Source organism: Chiloscyllium plagiosum, chromosome 10 (assembly GCF_004010195.1).
Source record: "Chiloscyllium plagiosum isolate BGI_BamShark_2017 chromosome 10, ASM401019v2, whole genome shotgun sequence".
NCBI lineage: Eukaryota > Metazoa > Chordata > Chondrichthyes > Orectolobiformes > Hemiscylliidae > Chiloscyllium > Chiloscyllium plagiosum.
The window spans coordinates 72,700,088-72,717,522 of NC_057719.1; the positions used below are offsets into that span (position 1 = coordinate 72,700,088).

Here is a 17,435-nt window from a genome sequence, read left to right on the forward strand (position 1 = left end):
AGTTGGGCTGAGGAGTGGCAGATGGAGTTCAACCCTGCCAAGTGTGAGGTTGTCCATTTTGGAAGAACAAATAAGAATGCGGAATACAGGGTTAATGGTAGGGTTCTTAGTCAGGTGGAGGAACAGAGGGATCTTGGGGTCTATGTACATAGATCTTTGAAGGTTGCCACTCAGGTGGATAGAGTTTGTAAGAAGGCCTATGGAGTATTATCGTTCATTAGCAGAGGGATTGAATTCAAGAGTCGTGAAGTGATGTTGCAGCTGTACAGGACTTTGGTTAGGCCACATTTGGAGTACTGTGTGCAGTTCTGGTCGCCTCACTTTAGGAAAGATGTGGAAGCTTTGGAGAGGGTGCAGAGAAGATTTACCAGGATGTTGCCTGGAATGGAGCATAGGTCGTACGAGGATAGGTTGAGAGTGCTAGACTTTTTCTCGTTGGAACGGCGAAGGATGAGGGGTGACTTGATCGAGGTTTATAAGATGATCAGAGGAATAGATAGAGTAGACAGTCAGAAAACTTTTTCCCTGGGTACAACAGAGTGTTACAAGGGGACATAAATTTAAGGTGAAGGGTGGAAGGTATAGGGGAGATGTCAGGGGTGGGTTCTTTACCCAGAGAGTGGTGGGGGCATGGAATGCGCTGCCTGTGGGAGTGGTAGAGTCAGAATCTTTGGTGACCTTTAAGCGGCAATTGGATAGGTACATTGATGGGTGCTTAAGCTAGGACAAATGTTCGGCACAACATCGTGGGCCGAAGAGCCTGTTCTGTGCTGTATTGTTCTATGTTCTATGGACTAAGGCTTTTGCAGTGCAGGCAGTCCACAGGTTCTATTCACAAGTCAATTTGAATGCAAGTCGAAACACAATGCAGGATAGTATAAGACAACCATTATAAGTAGAGGTAATGTTTACATGTTGGATATTTAAAATTACACCTCTCTATGAAAATGCAGTGAGTACAAACGCTCATAAGTCAAATGCTAGTAATTTGGGGCTCCCAGTATCTGATTGATAAAATCAATATGAAGGAAAAAAGTTAATCAACATTATTTTGGATTGGTTAACAATACAGAAATCTGTCCTCTGGAATGCCCATGAAAGTTTAGTAAAGCTTACTTTTAGAAAGATATGTAATTATTCAGCAAATCTAGCAAAAAGTTCAAATGTTGAATCAGATTACAAATGTGCAAGCAGGATTAGCACCTAAAAAAGGTACAGTACTAGAAACCTAGTTGAAAACCAACCAGCTAAATTGCAACAGTAAACACAGGACTGGGGTTCTTTTCAGACTTGTAGACTGTGATGCACTTGTTTTGTATGCAAGTATGTAAAGCCAAACAATTTCTCTTGCTAATTTGCAGTCTCTCACAGGTTGACTGAAGCTTTAATGTTTTTTTCACAATGAACAATACAGCACGAGTTTTGCTGTACAATTCTCATAAATAAACAGTAATCTCTTGAAGATTGAGAGATAATAGCTCCAGTATGAAAACAACTTGAAATTGATATAGTAATTACATTAAGTATACAATTAAAAATATTAACAGAGATTAAGAAATTAATCTATTGGCTTTAATTGCATACCAGCTCTAAATTTCTGCCTTGCTGTGAGGCATTAGTATATTCTAACTCTTGTTCTTTTCCCTGAAATTATATTTGTTGCTCGTTTACTACTTGGACCTATAATTATCAGGCAAAGAAAGATAATACTTACAAGTCATTCCAATGGAAAACTAAGCTGTCAGTAGGGCAAGATGAAATGCAACAGCTGATTTAATGCAACAGCTTTCCAAACTCTACATCTGTTCCACAGCCTGAAATCATTCTCTACATTTACACCATCAGCTAAATGAAAACATACTCTGCATTTATAAACAATGCAGGAGGGCTGATTTCAAAACTTGGCTCTTTGAACACTTTAAAATAAGAGCTGATAAAGGAAGTACTTTGAAAAGCTAGGACTTTTTAAACACATCTTTAGGCTAGTTATTTAATTCAAATTATAATTATTTTTATGATGACATATAGTAAAGTTGCAAAGATAGAGACGTTTCCAAATTTGCATTCTGGAAACTTTATCAGTTTGTAGCTTATTTACTCATCATTTTTCTTCCAGACATATGTATTACTTATTTATAACTTATTGATGGTGTAAAGATTGAATTAAATTATAAGTATGTAATACAGCAAAACATGATCAAACCAAAACATCAAACTTTCTAAAGGTTACTGCCCTTGCAAAAATAGACAAAAGACAGACATTTCCATTAGTCAGGGTACAAATGCCTAAAAACTAAAATGTAAACATGTACTGCATTATTGAAGCTTTTCTCATGCTTTCCTTAAATGTCACTATCAACTTACGGAATGAAATGTGAAGTAATGATTCATTACATATTTTCATTGCCAGCACATGTCATGTGAGGATAGTTTTGTATGGCCAGTCTCCAAACAAATCATGTTACAAACAATATAAAGCTTAAAATAAGCATAAGTAGTGCCACATCCAAAGTCTCAATGATCCATGCACAGAAACTGGAGTGTGAGATTCAGTCCCTAGAGCCTGTTTCACCACTGAAGTAGAATGTCGCTGGCCTGTTAGTGGCCAAGCACAAACAGCGAGCATCCAACCCACCAGCTTCGTTAACCATTACCTTATCCATTTCCAGCAGGATGCGCAAATCCAAGACCAAACTGTTGAGTCACCATAGGACCCAAAGGTCCACAGTGGGAAGTCAGTCATTCTCGGTCTCAATGGACTGACCAAGGAGAAATGGTTCTCATGAGAGCTTTGAACAGCTTTAATCTAACTTTCACCCTCTTGTGCTCCAACCCTTGAAAACAAATCTAACACTCCATTTGCTTTTTAAATTATTTCTTGTGCCTGTCCTACAGCTTTTGTAAATTTTAGCATTATGACCCATAAATGTCTCTCCATCCACAGTTCCTAGTTTCTTTCCATTTAGTGAATACTCCAATTTGCCTTAAGGTCTTAAATAAATGACCCTATTTCCCAATTGTCCCAATTTAACTCCAATTGTCCCAGTTCTGCACACTCATTACATCAAAGTCCCTTTCCAAATTTCTGCTCCCATATGTACTGCTTTCTGTATCACCTAAATTACAGGTAACCTGAAACTTGGATATTTGACTTTGTATACCTTTATCCAAATCATTTATACACAAAGGTCAGAGGGAGAAAGGAAATAACTTATAGGCCAGTTAGCCTGAGTTCATTTTCCAGAAAAATATAATGGGTATGCTAAATAGGATATTTTTAGAAAAATATAGGAGCTCCAAATCAGGCATCGTCAGCTAATGTCAGCACCAGAAGTGTATTTTACCATTTTATGGTAAAGTACATTCCTGACTATCATTATTGTACAGGTACACAATCCTTTATCCGAAATGCTTGGGACTAGCTGGTTTTCGGAATTGTTCGAATTTCGGAATAAGTGACGTTTTGACGGTGAAATTTTAAATAATCTTACTGAACAACACTATGAATAATACGGGCCCTGAGACAGAATTGAGGCATGCCAATGCTGGGCCATGCCCACTCACGTTGCATCTGAGTGACATGCATCGAGTGGATGCGGAGGTGGGTTAACTGCTTGCACACCAAACAACCTTGTTAAAAGAGGAAAAACCTTCAGAAAAAAAACCTTTGGATTTCGGAGCTTTTCAGATTTTAGATAAAAGGATATCTACCTATACCATAGAGCCAAAAAGATTTAGTTTAATTAGTATAGGACAGTATGGCAGAAGCAGCACCAGATATATTTAAAAATGACGTGAGATTACAATACCAAATTATGTGCACACTAAAGAGTAGAAGCAACTTGCAACACTGAATAAATCAGCCTTGCTACATCCAAACATGAATGCTGGTAGATAATTAAAATTAACAGAGGCAGTTCCACAGATATCCCCATGGTGCAGCCCAGTACACCAGTGCACAATATGAGGCTGAAGCAGGTGCAATTTTCTTCAGCTATTCAATTCACTCTACATGATAGCAAGAAATGGCTGGGTGCACTGATACAGCAAAGGCCACCACCCTAACAACATCCCACATGCAGTACTCAAGTCTCACATTCCAGAACTAGTCATGTTCCTTGCTAAGCTGTTCCAGTCAAGCTGGTCAGCATTATTTCATCGCTCAGTCCAGCATTTTCCTTTATACATATAAAGCATATATATGATGCATTTTTGTTGATAGCTAAAAGCAACCAATTCAGAATGAAAGTTTTGCCACATCTGCTGTAATTAGAGTGGTTACTGGGTGTTGCTGTTTGTTACTATGTGCTACCATGATAACCGAGAATGCCCAAACTTTTCAGTCATCAGCTGGTGTTTCCTTGGCGAAAGAATAAATGTTTAGGGCCTAATGTCATATTTGCAAGCATCCTTGAAGTAGAGCCTTGTGCATCCAACTAGTCATCTGATTCCAGTTATCTTGTCATACATAAAATCCTTAGGCATGCAACTGTTCTCCATATCACCACAATTGAGCTAGCAAAGTCAACACTGCTTATTGAGTGCTGACACACTTGGGAACTTCACCTTTCAGAGGCTGCATTTGAGATTTTCTCCTTCCATGAGATGTCTAGAACATTTCAGAAATAGGCAAGTTGAAAGCTTTTAAAGTTTCCTTTCTTCATAGCTGCGAGTCACCCATGTTTCATGCAAGGTGCTTAGAATGCACGTCTCCTAAACCACAAACTGGTTTGAAGAGTTAGTTTGAAAGTGTTTCATGGAAATTTCATGTTTCAAGCAAACATAATAGTTGCTTTTCTTTTATACATATAAAATCTTGCATCAAGAGATAAATTGCCTATCACCCATGGTAACAGAATTTTCTTACCAACAGGATATTATTTTATAAAATCAAAGCAGAGATGTGACAACAGTTCAATGGCCATACATTTCTTGAACAGAGAGAATACATTACAGGCTTGGAAAAGATAATCCATACGTGGATAAGTTTCTGTTTGAGTGGTTAGCATAGTATTATCAATATAGAGGAGTCCTCTGAGCCAATACAGCTACAACTCTGCCAGACGAATAAAAAATTACACAGGTGTATCCTATCTAAAACAAATAGGCTAAATCCAACAAATAACTGCCCGATTTCTCAAATCATCGGTTAAGTGATTAAAGTGTTATCAAAAGCTCTAGCAAACATAACTTACTTGACAATAACATTCTCACCAAAACTTAGTTTGGATTCCACCAAAACTATTGGACTCGTGACCCCATTGGAGCCTTGGCGCAAATATAATAAAACCTGAATTCAACAGGTATGCTTGAATGCCCCATGATATCAAGTGCAAGACAAAGTTACCATTATAAAATTAAAATCAATGGAGTAGGTATAAGGGGATTTTCCACTAGTTGGAGTCACAGCAGCTTTAAAAGCAAAACTGAAGTTACGATCAGGAAGAAACCAAGGCACTTAGATGCTCCAGCACACACTTTAAAAGATGCAAACTGTAAACTGTAAATTAGAACACATGCAAGCTGTTTAGCTCATGGAAAGTGGTCTGAGTATCAAGTTGTTGAGGGTGGCTAGTAACTTTACCAGATGAAACTACAGTTATTCAAAATGCACTGCCTTTTCCAGGACAATAGGAATGGATATTAAATCAATACCCTGTCAGTGATGCCCATATCTCACGATGAAAGAAACACAGTGCACTCAGAATGTCATAAGACAATTGACCATCTACTGAAAAGCATACAGGTTAGGTAAGTGGACAAGATCATACAATGTAGTGAAATGGAAGCTTAGCCACTCGTTTGGAACAAATAAAAAAGTGGATTTTTTTAAAAATATGAAGAGATTTGGAAATATTTTTATTCACAGGAATTTTGAGTTCCTTATGTAAATGAACCACAGAATATTAATATCCAGGTATCACAAGCAGTTAGGCAAACAAATGATATGTTAGCCTTTATTCCAAATTGAAGTCTTATTGCCATTGTTTTGGGCCTTGATGAGACTATACTTGGAGTATCATGTATAATTTACATTTTATATATATATAGATGGATGAATCTACTTGCTTTACTAGGAGGCCATAAAGGTTCACCTGACTGATTCCTGGTCTAAATAGGATTGACAAGGTAGAGACAAGGAGGATATTTTCCTTGGCTGGCAAAATCTAGAAGAAGGAATCACAGTCTCGGGACATAAAGGTCTGAAATGCAAAAAAATTTCTTCAAAGGCTTGTAAAATTTCTTCAAAAGAAAATAAATATTTCAAATTTTCCATCCCAGTGAATTGTGGATGTGCATTCGTTTCAAATACTCATATCAGATTAACATTTTTGTTTCAGAGAATCTGGGTATGTGGGAAAGCATGGCTTAAGTGGCTGCTCATGAGAAAAGAAAGCAGACTTGAAAGACGAAATGAGTAAACCCCATACATAGTGTTAGCGTTCTTACAATTGAAAATCCAAGATCGCAAAACACAGGTTAATCATTGGTGAACACCATTAGTCACAACCTGTTAAATTGAGTCCATTATTCCCACTTCAAACCTTCTGATTTCCTAAGCAATTCATTACTCGAGTAGTTAAATTGATTCAAATTCCGTGAACTCTTATTTTTGTTATCCTTGTGTGGGAATGTCAAGTGTCTCTAGAAATCCACATGAATAACATCCACAGATCCTTCCTTATCTATCATGCTAGTGACCTTTTGAAAAGGGTTGACTCATTTTGATATGGCATACTCCTTACAAATCCATGCGATTTCTCTCTGATCAATTCATATTGGCTCAGATGGTCAGGCAGTCTATTCCAGTCACAGTAAGTACCCAGTTTAAAGTCAGTCAACTGTTTGGGGCTTGAATTCTCACTTAGGATTATGGATTTCATTGTCAAGGGATTCTGCACCACTTAGGTGTGAGAGACAGTCTGAACCAGTCTGGTGCAGCCTCTTTCACTAACTCTTTCTCTCACTGATCCTTCCTTTTGCTCAATATCCTGCTCACTGATTCTTTCTTTTGTTTACTGCTTTCCTCTCCTGAACTCTCAACTGTGAGCAAGGAATAGGAGATCAGCAGTGACAGGAGAGGATGTGGTGGGCAGTTAAGTTTAAGAACAAAATCTTGAGTGCAAGGATCAGTGAAAGGAAGGGCATAGGGGTGGCAAAGGACACAAGACCAGAGGGTGAGCTAAAAGGTTGCAAGCCTGGAGGATCAGCCAGCTGAGTGGAGGGTAAGAGATGGCAGAGACCATAAGCCCAGGAGGACCGACAATGAGTGCATAGTTAGAGAGTATGAGAAACCAGAGGGTTGGCAGCAAAAGTGCAGTGCAGCAAACGAGAGGTTCACGACACAGAATTGGCAGAGAATGGCAGTCGATAGAAAATTACTACCTTTCATATGTTCATTAAAATAATTTGAGTTATTTCATTTAGCAATACAGAAAGTCAACAAAGATAGGTATTTCAACTTAAAGGTTACAATGTTTTAAGATTTCATTTCTGAAAGAAAAGGCTTCAGAGAACCTATCATAGCTTTGATAATAATTTAAATGAGAAATTCACTTAATGTTGTTTCACTTCAAGCGGACTTTAAAAAAAACATACCATGAAGCGAAGACTTCCTGTAACATATTGTACTGACTTGACACAGCTGCATTCAGGCTAATAGGATGATAAATTCCTAGTTTCTCTCTCCAACCTTTCTTAAATACTAGTGACACTGGTTGCTTCTCAATTCAAAGGAACAAAACAATTTCTTAAAATTAGTTCATGGGATGGAAGTACCTCTGACTAGGCCAGCATTTATTATCCATTTCCTATTTTCTTCAAGAAATGAGTTGCCTTCTTAAAAGTGAGTTACAGTCCTTGTGGCATAAGTGTACTCAATAGTTCAGGAACAGACTTCCTGGATTTTCAGCCAGTGACCATGAAGGAATAGCCATATAATTCTAAGTCAGGATGATGTGTGGCTAGGAGGGGAACATGCTCCCAGACATCTGCAGTCTTTACTCTTCCAACAATAAAAAATTTGGAAGATCATAATTAACAATTCCTTCAATTCTTTTAAAATCTTGTAGTAGGAAACAGTGTTTCCTGGTTGAGTGCAGTTCCAACAACATGCCACAAGTTTGACACCATTCAGGATGAAATCTGACTGGCAAACATTCACTCCCTCCACCACTGACACACAGTAACAGTAGTGCATCTGATCTACAAGATGCACTACAGAGATTCACCAAGGTTCCTCAGACAGACTTTAGAAATCCATCATCACTATCTAGGAGGACATAGGAACACCTCCATCTGCAAATTCCCCTCCAAGCCACTCACCATCATGACTTGGAAATATATTGCCATTCTATCAGTGTTGCTGTGTCAAAATCTGTAACTTCTTCTCTAATTGTATTTTGGGTAAATCCATATTAAAAGATTGTAGGGGTTCAAGTAGGCAACTCAATACAGGTACTCAAAAGGTAATTAAGGACAGGCAGTAAGTGCTGGCCCAAGCAGTGAAGCCCATGTCCCATGAATGAATAAAAAAAATTGGCTTTTCATGAGTTTTTGTTACATATAGTGTGGTCATGACTAAAATAGCCATTATTTATGTGACAGCAATAAAAACAAAAGGATAGAAGGCTATGCTTCAATTATACTGGGCCCTGTAGAGATATACCTTATGGTATGTGCCCAGTGTATGAGCAGAAATTAGGCCATTCAGTCAATCTAGTCTCCTCCGCCATTCAATCACAGCCGATAAGTTTCTGAACCCTATTCTCCTGCTTTAACCCTTGATCCCCATGACAATCAAGAACCTATCTACCTCTGTCTTAAATATACTCAATGACTTGGCCTCCGCAGTGTTCTGTGCAATTAATTCTACAGATTCACCACTCTCTGGCTGAAGAAATTTCTCCTTATCTTTATTCTAAAGGACTTCCCTTTACTCTAAGGCTGGCCCTTGGGTCCTAGTCTCTCCTATCAATGGGGATACCTTCCCAACATCCACTCTGTCCATGCTATTCAGTATTCTTTAAGTTTCTGTTAGATCCTCCCTCACCATTCTAAACTCTATCGAGTATAGACCCAGAGTCCTCAAATGTTCTTCCTATATTAAGCCTTTCACTCCTGGGATCATTCTCGTGAACCTTCTCTGAACCCAGTCAAAGGCCAGCACATCCTCCCTGACATATGGGGCCCAAAAGTGTTCACACTACTCTAAATGTGGTCTGGTCAGAGCTTTATAAAGCCTCAGAAATATATCCCTGCTTTTATATTTTAGCCCTCTCAAAATAAATGCCAACATTGTATTTATCTTCCTAACTACTGACTCAACCTGTAAGAGAATCCTGGACTAGAACTCTCAAGTCCCTCTGCACTTGTAGATTTCTGAATTTTCTCCCTATTTAGAAAATAATCCATGTCTTTCTTCTTCTTAACAAAATGCATGACCTCACACTTTCCCACATTGCATTCCAGCTGCCACTTCTTTGCCCACTCTCCTAACCTATCTAAATCCTTCCACAGCCTCCCCACCTAAATACTACCTGCCCCTCTACTTATCTTTGTATCATCTACAAACTTAGCCAGAATGCCCTCAGTTCTTCATCTCGATCATCACTGTACAAACGAGTTCAGTGACCCTTGTGGAACACCACTAGTCATCAGCTGTCACTCTGAGAATGACCTTTTTATCCCCACTTTCTATTTTCTGCCAGACAGCCAATCTTCTATCCATGCTAGTACTGTGCCTCTAACACCATGAGCCATTATCTTACTCAGCAGCCTCCTATGCAGCACCTTGTCAAAGGCTTTCTTGAAGTCCAGATAGATAACATTCATTGGCGCTCATTGGTCCATTTAAGACAGAGATGAAAAGACATTTATTTCTGAGAGTTGAGAGTCTTCAAAATTCTCTTCCTCAAAAGGCAGTAGAAGCAGAAGCTTTTAATATTTCTAAGACAGCAGTAGGTAGGTGCTTGATAAGCAAAGGGGTGAAAGTTCATAGTGGGTAATCAGGAATGTGAAGTTGAGATCAGCCATGAATATATTGAATTTGGGAGCAGGGCTAGATGGTCAACCCCGTTCTAAACTTATACATTTGTATACTTACCTTATAGGTCTGTACATCAAAATTGTATACAAGTATAAATAATTAGCACAAACAAATTAAGTTATATACTGGACAACATGACTTTTAAACAGTGTTTTACAATGCTCAACTCACTTCAAATACATAAATATAAAGCTTGTTTCTTACTCTCACACTTAGAAATTTATGAACAGAGCTCTTATAATGTACTAATATTGAAGGAATTAGTAGACTCTGTCATGCTATTCCCCCTTCAGTTGAAGCAAAACGCAGAGACACAGCGTAGTTTTACCTCCATCTTTATTCCGGGCACTGGAGGGAGAGAGAACGATCACCCATGTGCACAGAGACATGAGTTCACCGTCAACTCTGGAACAGCAGTTTCTCAGTGAACGATAGTCATTTTACAGGGAAGAGCACGCAGATAAGGCAACATGTATACTAATTGGGTGATCATTACAATTAACGAGTATCAATAGTAAAGATTAAGCCATCTGCTGTGACCCAATGAATAACTGACTTCACATAATGAATATATATCACCTTGTTAACTGATGTTACATACTGAATGTTACCTCATCTTGTTAAATGGCTCTACATAATGAATGCTTTTCTACTTGTTAACCCATTATCCTTGCCTCCAGCACCCCATTGCTAACTGCAAGTTCTTATCTGATCTGAGTCATGCTCAGCTGAACCTTTTGTTCCACAAAATTCAGAACTTAACTCTTTCCCTGCCTACTTATACCCTATACACATTCTCATTCCCTCCTTTTATCATTTCATGATAATGAATGGCACTACCAAGTTTCAAAGACTGACAGCCATTATTTAAGCAAGTTATTGACACACAGCACACAATGATTATAACAACAAAAATACTAGTCTGTTACAGTAAATAGAATTTGAATCCTACCCCCATGTGGGAAAAAAATTCACCAGTAACGTTCTTAAATTCCCAGTCCTTACTGACCACTCCATCCCTTCCAAGTAGAGTGGAAATGAGCCAGTTCTCCAAAATCTCCTTTAGTAAAGTCCAATCTCAAAACAAAATTCAGTGTGTCCTTGTGCATCACTTCACGGAGAAATCTGATTTCTTGCATAATGGCAGTTAAATACTTAACAAAACTGACGAGACTTCCATCCTTCCGGAAATGCTTCAAATGGAAGATATCAGCGCATCTGAGTGTGCAGTGCAGCAGTTGCAGCAGCAGGCCAGGTGAATGCAGCATTCTTTGCTGCTTCTGCTTCTGTTCTACCATTAAATGTAACAAAGCCAACTGACTGTTTTGATGTTAGCTTGATCAGTGTATCTTCATATTCCTTAAATGATCGAAAGAAAAGGTAAAGCTCACATGGTTTAATGTTCATAGGAAGGCCACTGACACTTCACTGTTCACTGTTGTTAACTTCTTCACTTTTCGTGCTCATGACTGATTGAATCCGTTAGATCAGGCTGTGGATGGGTGGGTGGTGGTCCAAGGGCGTGCTTTACCTGTGAATGGAGAAACTCTGGAGAAACTCTAGAGAAGATGTTAGCAGCTGAAAACAGCTTTGCATTTCCTCTCTCATTCCTTCCTTACCAAGGCGGATATCAGTATGAACACAGTCACACATTTAACTACACTAAATGGTGTATGCCCATTTCAACCTTCTCAGTTATCTTGAAGTCTGTTACTTTGTTCACTATTTATGACATTATCAAGTTTTATACAGTCCATAAACTTCTAAATTATACTGCTTAAACAATTCAGTTAATTATAAACAACAATCAATGGTCCTAAAAATCAAACCCTTGGGTACCTCAGTCAGGTTATTCAAAAATTACTTTTCTTTATCAAATTGATATTTAGCTAATGTGAAAGCTGTCAGGAAAAGTATTTTCAAAGTCTAGAACAGCAAGAAAACAACAAAATGTTTCCTGTGCTTTAGCAATTACAGTCATAGAGACATACAGCATGGACTCAGACCCTTCAGTCCAACTTGTCCATGCCGACCAGATAGCCCAACCCAATCTCGTCCCACCTGCCCGACCCATAGCCCTCCAAAACTATCCAGATGCCTTTTAAATGTTACAATTGTATTAGCCTCCACCACTTCCTCTGGCAGCTCATTCCATTCACACACCACCCTCTGTGTGAAAAGTTGCCCCTTAGGTCTCTTTTATATCTTTCCCCTCTCACCCTAAACCTATGCCCTCTAGTTCTGGACTCCCGACCCCAGGGAAAAGGCTTTGTCTGTTTATCCTATCCATGCCCTTCATGATTTTATAAACCTCTACAAGGTCACCCCTCAGCTTCCAACACTCCAGGGAAATCAGCCCTCACCTATTCAACCTCTCCTGATAGCTCAAATCCTCCAACCCTGGCAACATCCTTGTAAATCTTTTCTGAACCTTTCCAAGTTTCACAACAACCTTCTGATAGGAAGGAGACCGGAATCGCACACAATACACCAAAAGTGGCCTAATCAATGTCTCATACAGCCGCAACATGACCTCCCAACTCCTGTACTCAATACTCTGACCAATAAAGGAAAGATGCAGTTTCAGTTCAGATTTAAATCTCAAATATTCATGGGAAACAAATACAGGATATTTTAAATGTGTTCTCCAAATGAAACTTACTAAATAAAAACAGTCGGAATTACAGTGGCAATTTTGGAAAAAGTCAACACTCTTTGAATTTGCAGTATGAAGGGGGTCAATGAGGTCTTAACAATAATTAACAGAATTTAAGCAGTTCAGCCTCAAGTTCTAATATTCTCTAAAAAAACTTAACAAAACATCAAACTAAAAATGCACTCTTCTTTTTGTGTTAATTCTGCATTAAAACACAGCAGCAAAGATATTTTAATACAATACTCTCATCTGGCTAAAACATGACTACTGACCCAACTGTTTTGTTTTAACAGGCATTGTAGAATTTCAATAAATCAGGGGATCAAGGTACTCAATCAATTTGCTTTAAGGTTACATGTTTGATCATTTTAAAAAGGACACAATATTCAATTTCAAATGTAAAAACAAATTCTGCCCCATTACATTGGCCACATTACACACTGACATCCTGATTCAAATAAGGCAAAACAGTTACTTCAAAAGGATTTTCTGAACCAGTATTTTAACAAACCAAAATTTTTAAACAATTCTCTCAGCATGGCACCATCTAAATTGCAACTTTCCTTTTTCAATCCAGTATTAGTACGACCTTAATTTCAGAGTTTCTGGTCTTCATTTCTTTTTTCGCATCCTCTCACTGGAATTACACTTATAAAAAGAGAAATCCCTCGCAGCGGACCACATGGTGCTGCAATCCAAGCCACTCTCTTCCCCCAGAACAAAGATTCACAGAGCCTCAAATTTCGCCACTAGGGGACTTTAACCCCTTTCTCACTTTGCTTGAACCCTACTTAAACGCAGAAAACTCAAACCTTGCTTAAACACAGAGCTCAAAGCTCATTTAAACACAGAAAACTCAACCTCAGCACAGTACGGAGGACTTGAATCTCAAATCAACCCACCCAGTAGATTCAAACCCCAGTACCGCGCAGAGGACTTGAACCTCAACCCAAACCCAGCCCATGGGACTTGAACCTCAACCAAACCCACCCCAGGGGACTCAAACCTCAACCAAACCCACCCCAGGGGACTTGAACCTCAACCAAACCCACCCCAGGGGACTCGAACCTCAACCCAAATCCACACCAGGGGACTCGAACCCCAGTACCACATAGAGGACTCAAACTTCAATCACCACTCGCCACCTGCCAAATACAGCACAGAGACCGCAAACCTCTGCCTCCCAGCACACTTGCGAAACTGTGTCTCTCGACTGAACTAATTACCATTTGACGAATCCGTAGAATAGAGAGCGACTGTGCGAGGGGACTGTCGCCGGCACACAGGAATATCGAGAGGGACCAAGGTTTAAAATCTTACCTTGTGGGCCCGTCCTGTCGAGACGGCGATGTTGCAGACGGCTGCTGACACCGTCCAATCATAACTATCCGTTTTGATGCTGCCAGCTATGCCAATATTGTGTCATCCCGTTTCCCCCCTCAGTTGAAGCAAAACACGCAGAGACACAACGTAGTTTTACCTCCTTCATCTTTATTCCGGCTCCTGGAGGGAGAGAGAACGATCACCCATGTGCACAGAGACATGAGTTCACGGTCTTCTCTGGAACAGCAGTTTCTCAATGAACTATATCATCTTTTTACATGGAGAAGCATCCAGATAAGGCAATATACATATTAATTGGGTGACCGTTACAGTCAACGAGTATCAATAGTAAAGATTAAGCCATCTGCTGTTACACAATGAATAACTGACTTCACATAATAAATACATATCACCTTGTTAACTGACATTACATGCTGCACTCTACCTCATCTTGTTAAATGGGTCTACATAATGAATGCTTTTCCATCTTGTTAACCCATTACCCTTGCTTCCAGCACCCCATTGTTAACTGTAAGTTGTTATCTGATCTGAGTCATGCTCAGCTGAACCACAAAACTCAGAACTTAACAGTTCCTCTGCCTGCTTATACTCTATACACATTCTCAACTCTACATTCATATTTAATTGATCGATTTTCTAAATATTTCCCAAAAAAGATTTGCATTCTGACTGAAAGCAATGAAAAAAAAGTGAAATCTGTCCTATGTTATACATTGTCAAATGAAACAAATTATTATATGCATTAAAACAGTAAATAAACTTTCCTTATAAATACAAGTGAAACCAGGATGAGTAGATTATGTCTGGGCTTATTTCCACTGAACTCCAGAATTGAGTGGTGGATGTGGAAACTATGTTTGCTCTTGTAGGTCAGTCCAGAACTAGAAGACAGTGTTTTACATTTAGGAGTCAGCCTTTTAAGACACGAGAATATATCTTTTCCTTTCACAAAGTTGTTCGACTTTACAATATTCTGCCTCAGAAGCCAATGGATGTGGGGTGTTCTGCAGACATTTTGTTACACATTGTGTGGGACAGCAATAACATGCAAGTCAGATCAAGGATAATGACAAACTTCCTTCCTTGAGTTCTGATGCAATTGGCTGCTTTCATGGTCATCTTTTTGTTACAAGTTGACAAGTAAAGATTTACTGTACATGATCTCTCAGCTATCACCTTAGAGTAGCTGATACAGCATTGTAACCTCTAGACCATGATACTCAGGATATACCTGAAAGTGATTACATGATGTAATGATATACCCAAATCTGTTTTGCCTGATCGCTATTAGGGTCTGGAAGTCACAAATAAGTAACTGGCAGACAGTCTTGTTCTCTTTGAACACCTCCAAGATATGGCTTACTTGCCCTAAAAAGAGGCTTTTAAATGACAAGAAAAATAAGTTTCAAAAGAATATTTTTGAATGTTAGAAAGCTAAACTACATGTCACCATACAATGGAATGGAAAATAGTAAAGCGAGGGAGAGAAGCATCACTTTGAAACTTGCTCAATGGTTTTGTGGATAAATAATACCAAACTGACTCTCCAATCCTCTGAGGCGGATATTAAAGCTATCAATGCAATTAGCACGGTCCTTCTTTTCTGTACAGTTATTCAGTGGATCAATTTGCTAAGCATTGTGGAGTGTTTCTGACCTCTAAAAGCCAAAACATACTCTAGTATTATTGCCTAGTTTGTGCTAGTGTAGCTGGTACCATTCACTACGTGTCCCTCAACTTGAATTGAGCTGGAGAAAGAATAGGTGGAAAAAAAAGGCAGAACTTTCAATCACAATTTATACCCAATCACTGCTGCTGGAATATAGAGTGTGTTTTTTTTAATCTGAGGACAGTATCAGGATCTACAATGATGCAGATTCATATATTTTTAAACACTCTGCCAATCATTCAACTCACATAAAGAATGGCTTTCTGGGGACATTCTATGAAGTCCCTCAAAATGCTTAGCTCTGAACAACACTTGGAATTTCTTCTGTCGCCTTCATTTCCACATCCTGATTTTTAATCAAGATTTTCCCCACCAAAGATTTTCTCCCGACTTCAGAATTCTCTTTCCACTTGAATCTGATTTCTGATCTTTTACTCTCTTTAGATCCTGCAGTGAAAAATACAGGTCTTGATTCTTGTAATTAACATCAATATTAACAAAATATAACCATGTACAAGGGATGGTAAAGCAGAAAATCACCTAGGATCCTACAGATTCAGGCTCCAGTTCCATGTGTTCTGACTTCACAATGACATAGCTTCTCAAACACATGCTCAAAAGCCACACAGAGGAAAAGGCATAGTTAATCTGTCAACACTTTCCTCATTTCTGAAGGGCTCATGCCCGAAACGTCGATTCTCCTGCTCCTTGGATGCTGCCTGACCTGCTGCGCTTTTCCAGCAACACATTTTCAGCTCTGATCTGCAGCATCTGTAGTCCTCACTTTCTCATTAATCTGTCAACAGCCAGTCCTACTGCCAGTTACTGTACATTACCCTCTTCAAGATTATCTTTTAACAATAATAACTTTACCCTTCACTTCCACATCCTTATTCTTCCCAAATGCCCAGAGTGGATTGACCCAAATGAAAATCACTGTCCCCTCCAATAAGAATTTGTCATACTTGTAAGGTTCAGTCTGTCTGGTGAACTGCTCTACTTGAGGTGTTACAGGCCTTCTTTGTGCTGTAAAATAGTGATAGGGCTTCATCCTAACACAATGCAGCTCTGTACGAGCCTGTATCAAAGTTCTATGCTGACTATTATGTATGAGGTTGTACAAATCACTTACAAAACAACTAATGGCCTCTCCAAATCCTTGTTTTCCTTATTAAACTTTGCCCAGTCAATAATGGGGTTTCGTCTTCAGCTGAAATAGGAGTCGAATGTTTTAATTCCAATAATTGTAGGTTCCAATTTCTTTTGCCATGCCTTGTCTGCCAAGAACAACACTGCTGCTGAATGCATACAACAATCAAACTGTTTACATCAAGGCCTGAACCAAGGGGAACCTTGGTTATCCGAATGAGATGGGCAGGCACTATTTCGTTCAGATAACTGATTATTCGGTTAGATTCAGTGCCTTTCCTCTGGAGCTTTCTATTAAGTCTGCTCCCGTTCAGACAAGGCAGCAGCGCAGCCACTACCCCCCCACCCACCCCTAATATCACCCCCTTCCGCCCACTCCCATTCCCTGCACGCACCCCCATCTGCCTCCCCCCATCCCCATCCCCTTCCACTCACTCTCCTGGTCAGCCAGACTGGACACCAACAACAAGACTGCTGCTGCTACTGTCTTTTGGGAGTGAGGGGGGCGAGTCTCCAAATAGCACACACACACAACTTTTTACTGCAACCTTCTGACAGGTTCCATCTTT

The 17,435-nt window shown here is 39.3% G+C and overlaps 1 protein-coding gene and 1 long non-coding RNA gene across 4 annotated transcripts in view; both read right to left on the reverse strand.

The window, feature by feature from the left end:
* The window catches only part of strn3 (striatin, calmodulin binding protein 3), a 190,492-nt gene that overhangs the window by 162,528 nt on the left and 10,529 nt on the right, over positions 1 to 17,435 (reverse strand). The window lies entirely within an intron of this gene.
* LOC122553763 lies at positions 10,799 to 16,435 on the reverse strand. Its single transcript, XR_006312837.1, has 3 exons — positions 15,966 to 16,435; positions 14,025 to 14,207; positions 10,799 to 11,607 (listed from the first exon to the last, which is right to left on the reverse strand). It is a non-coding gene; the product is annotated as an uncharacterized LOC122553763 (long non-coding RNA).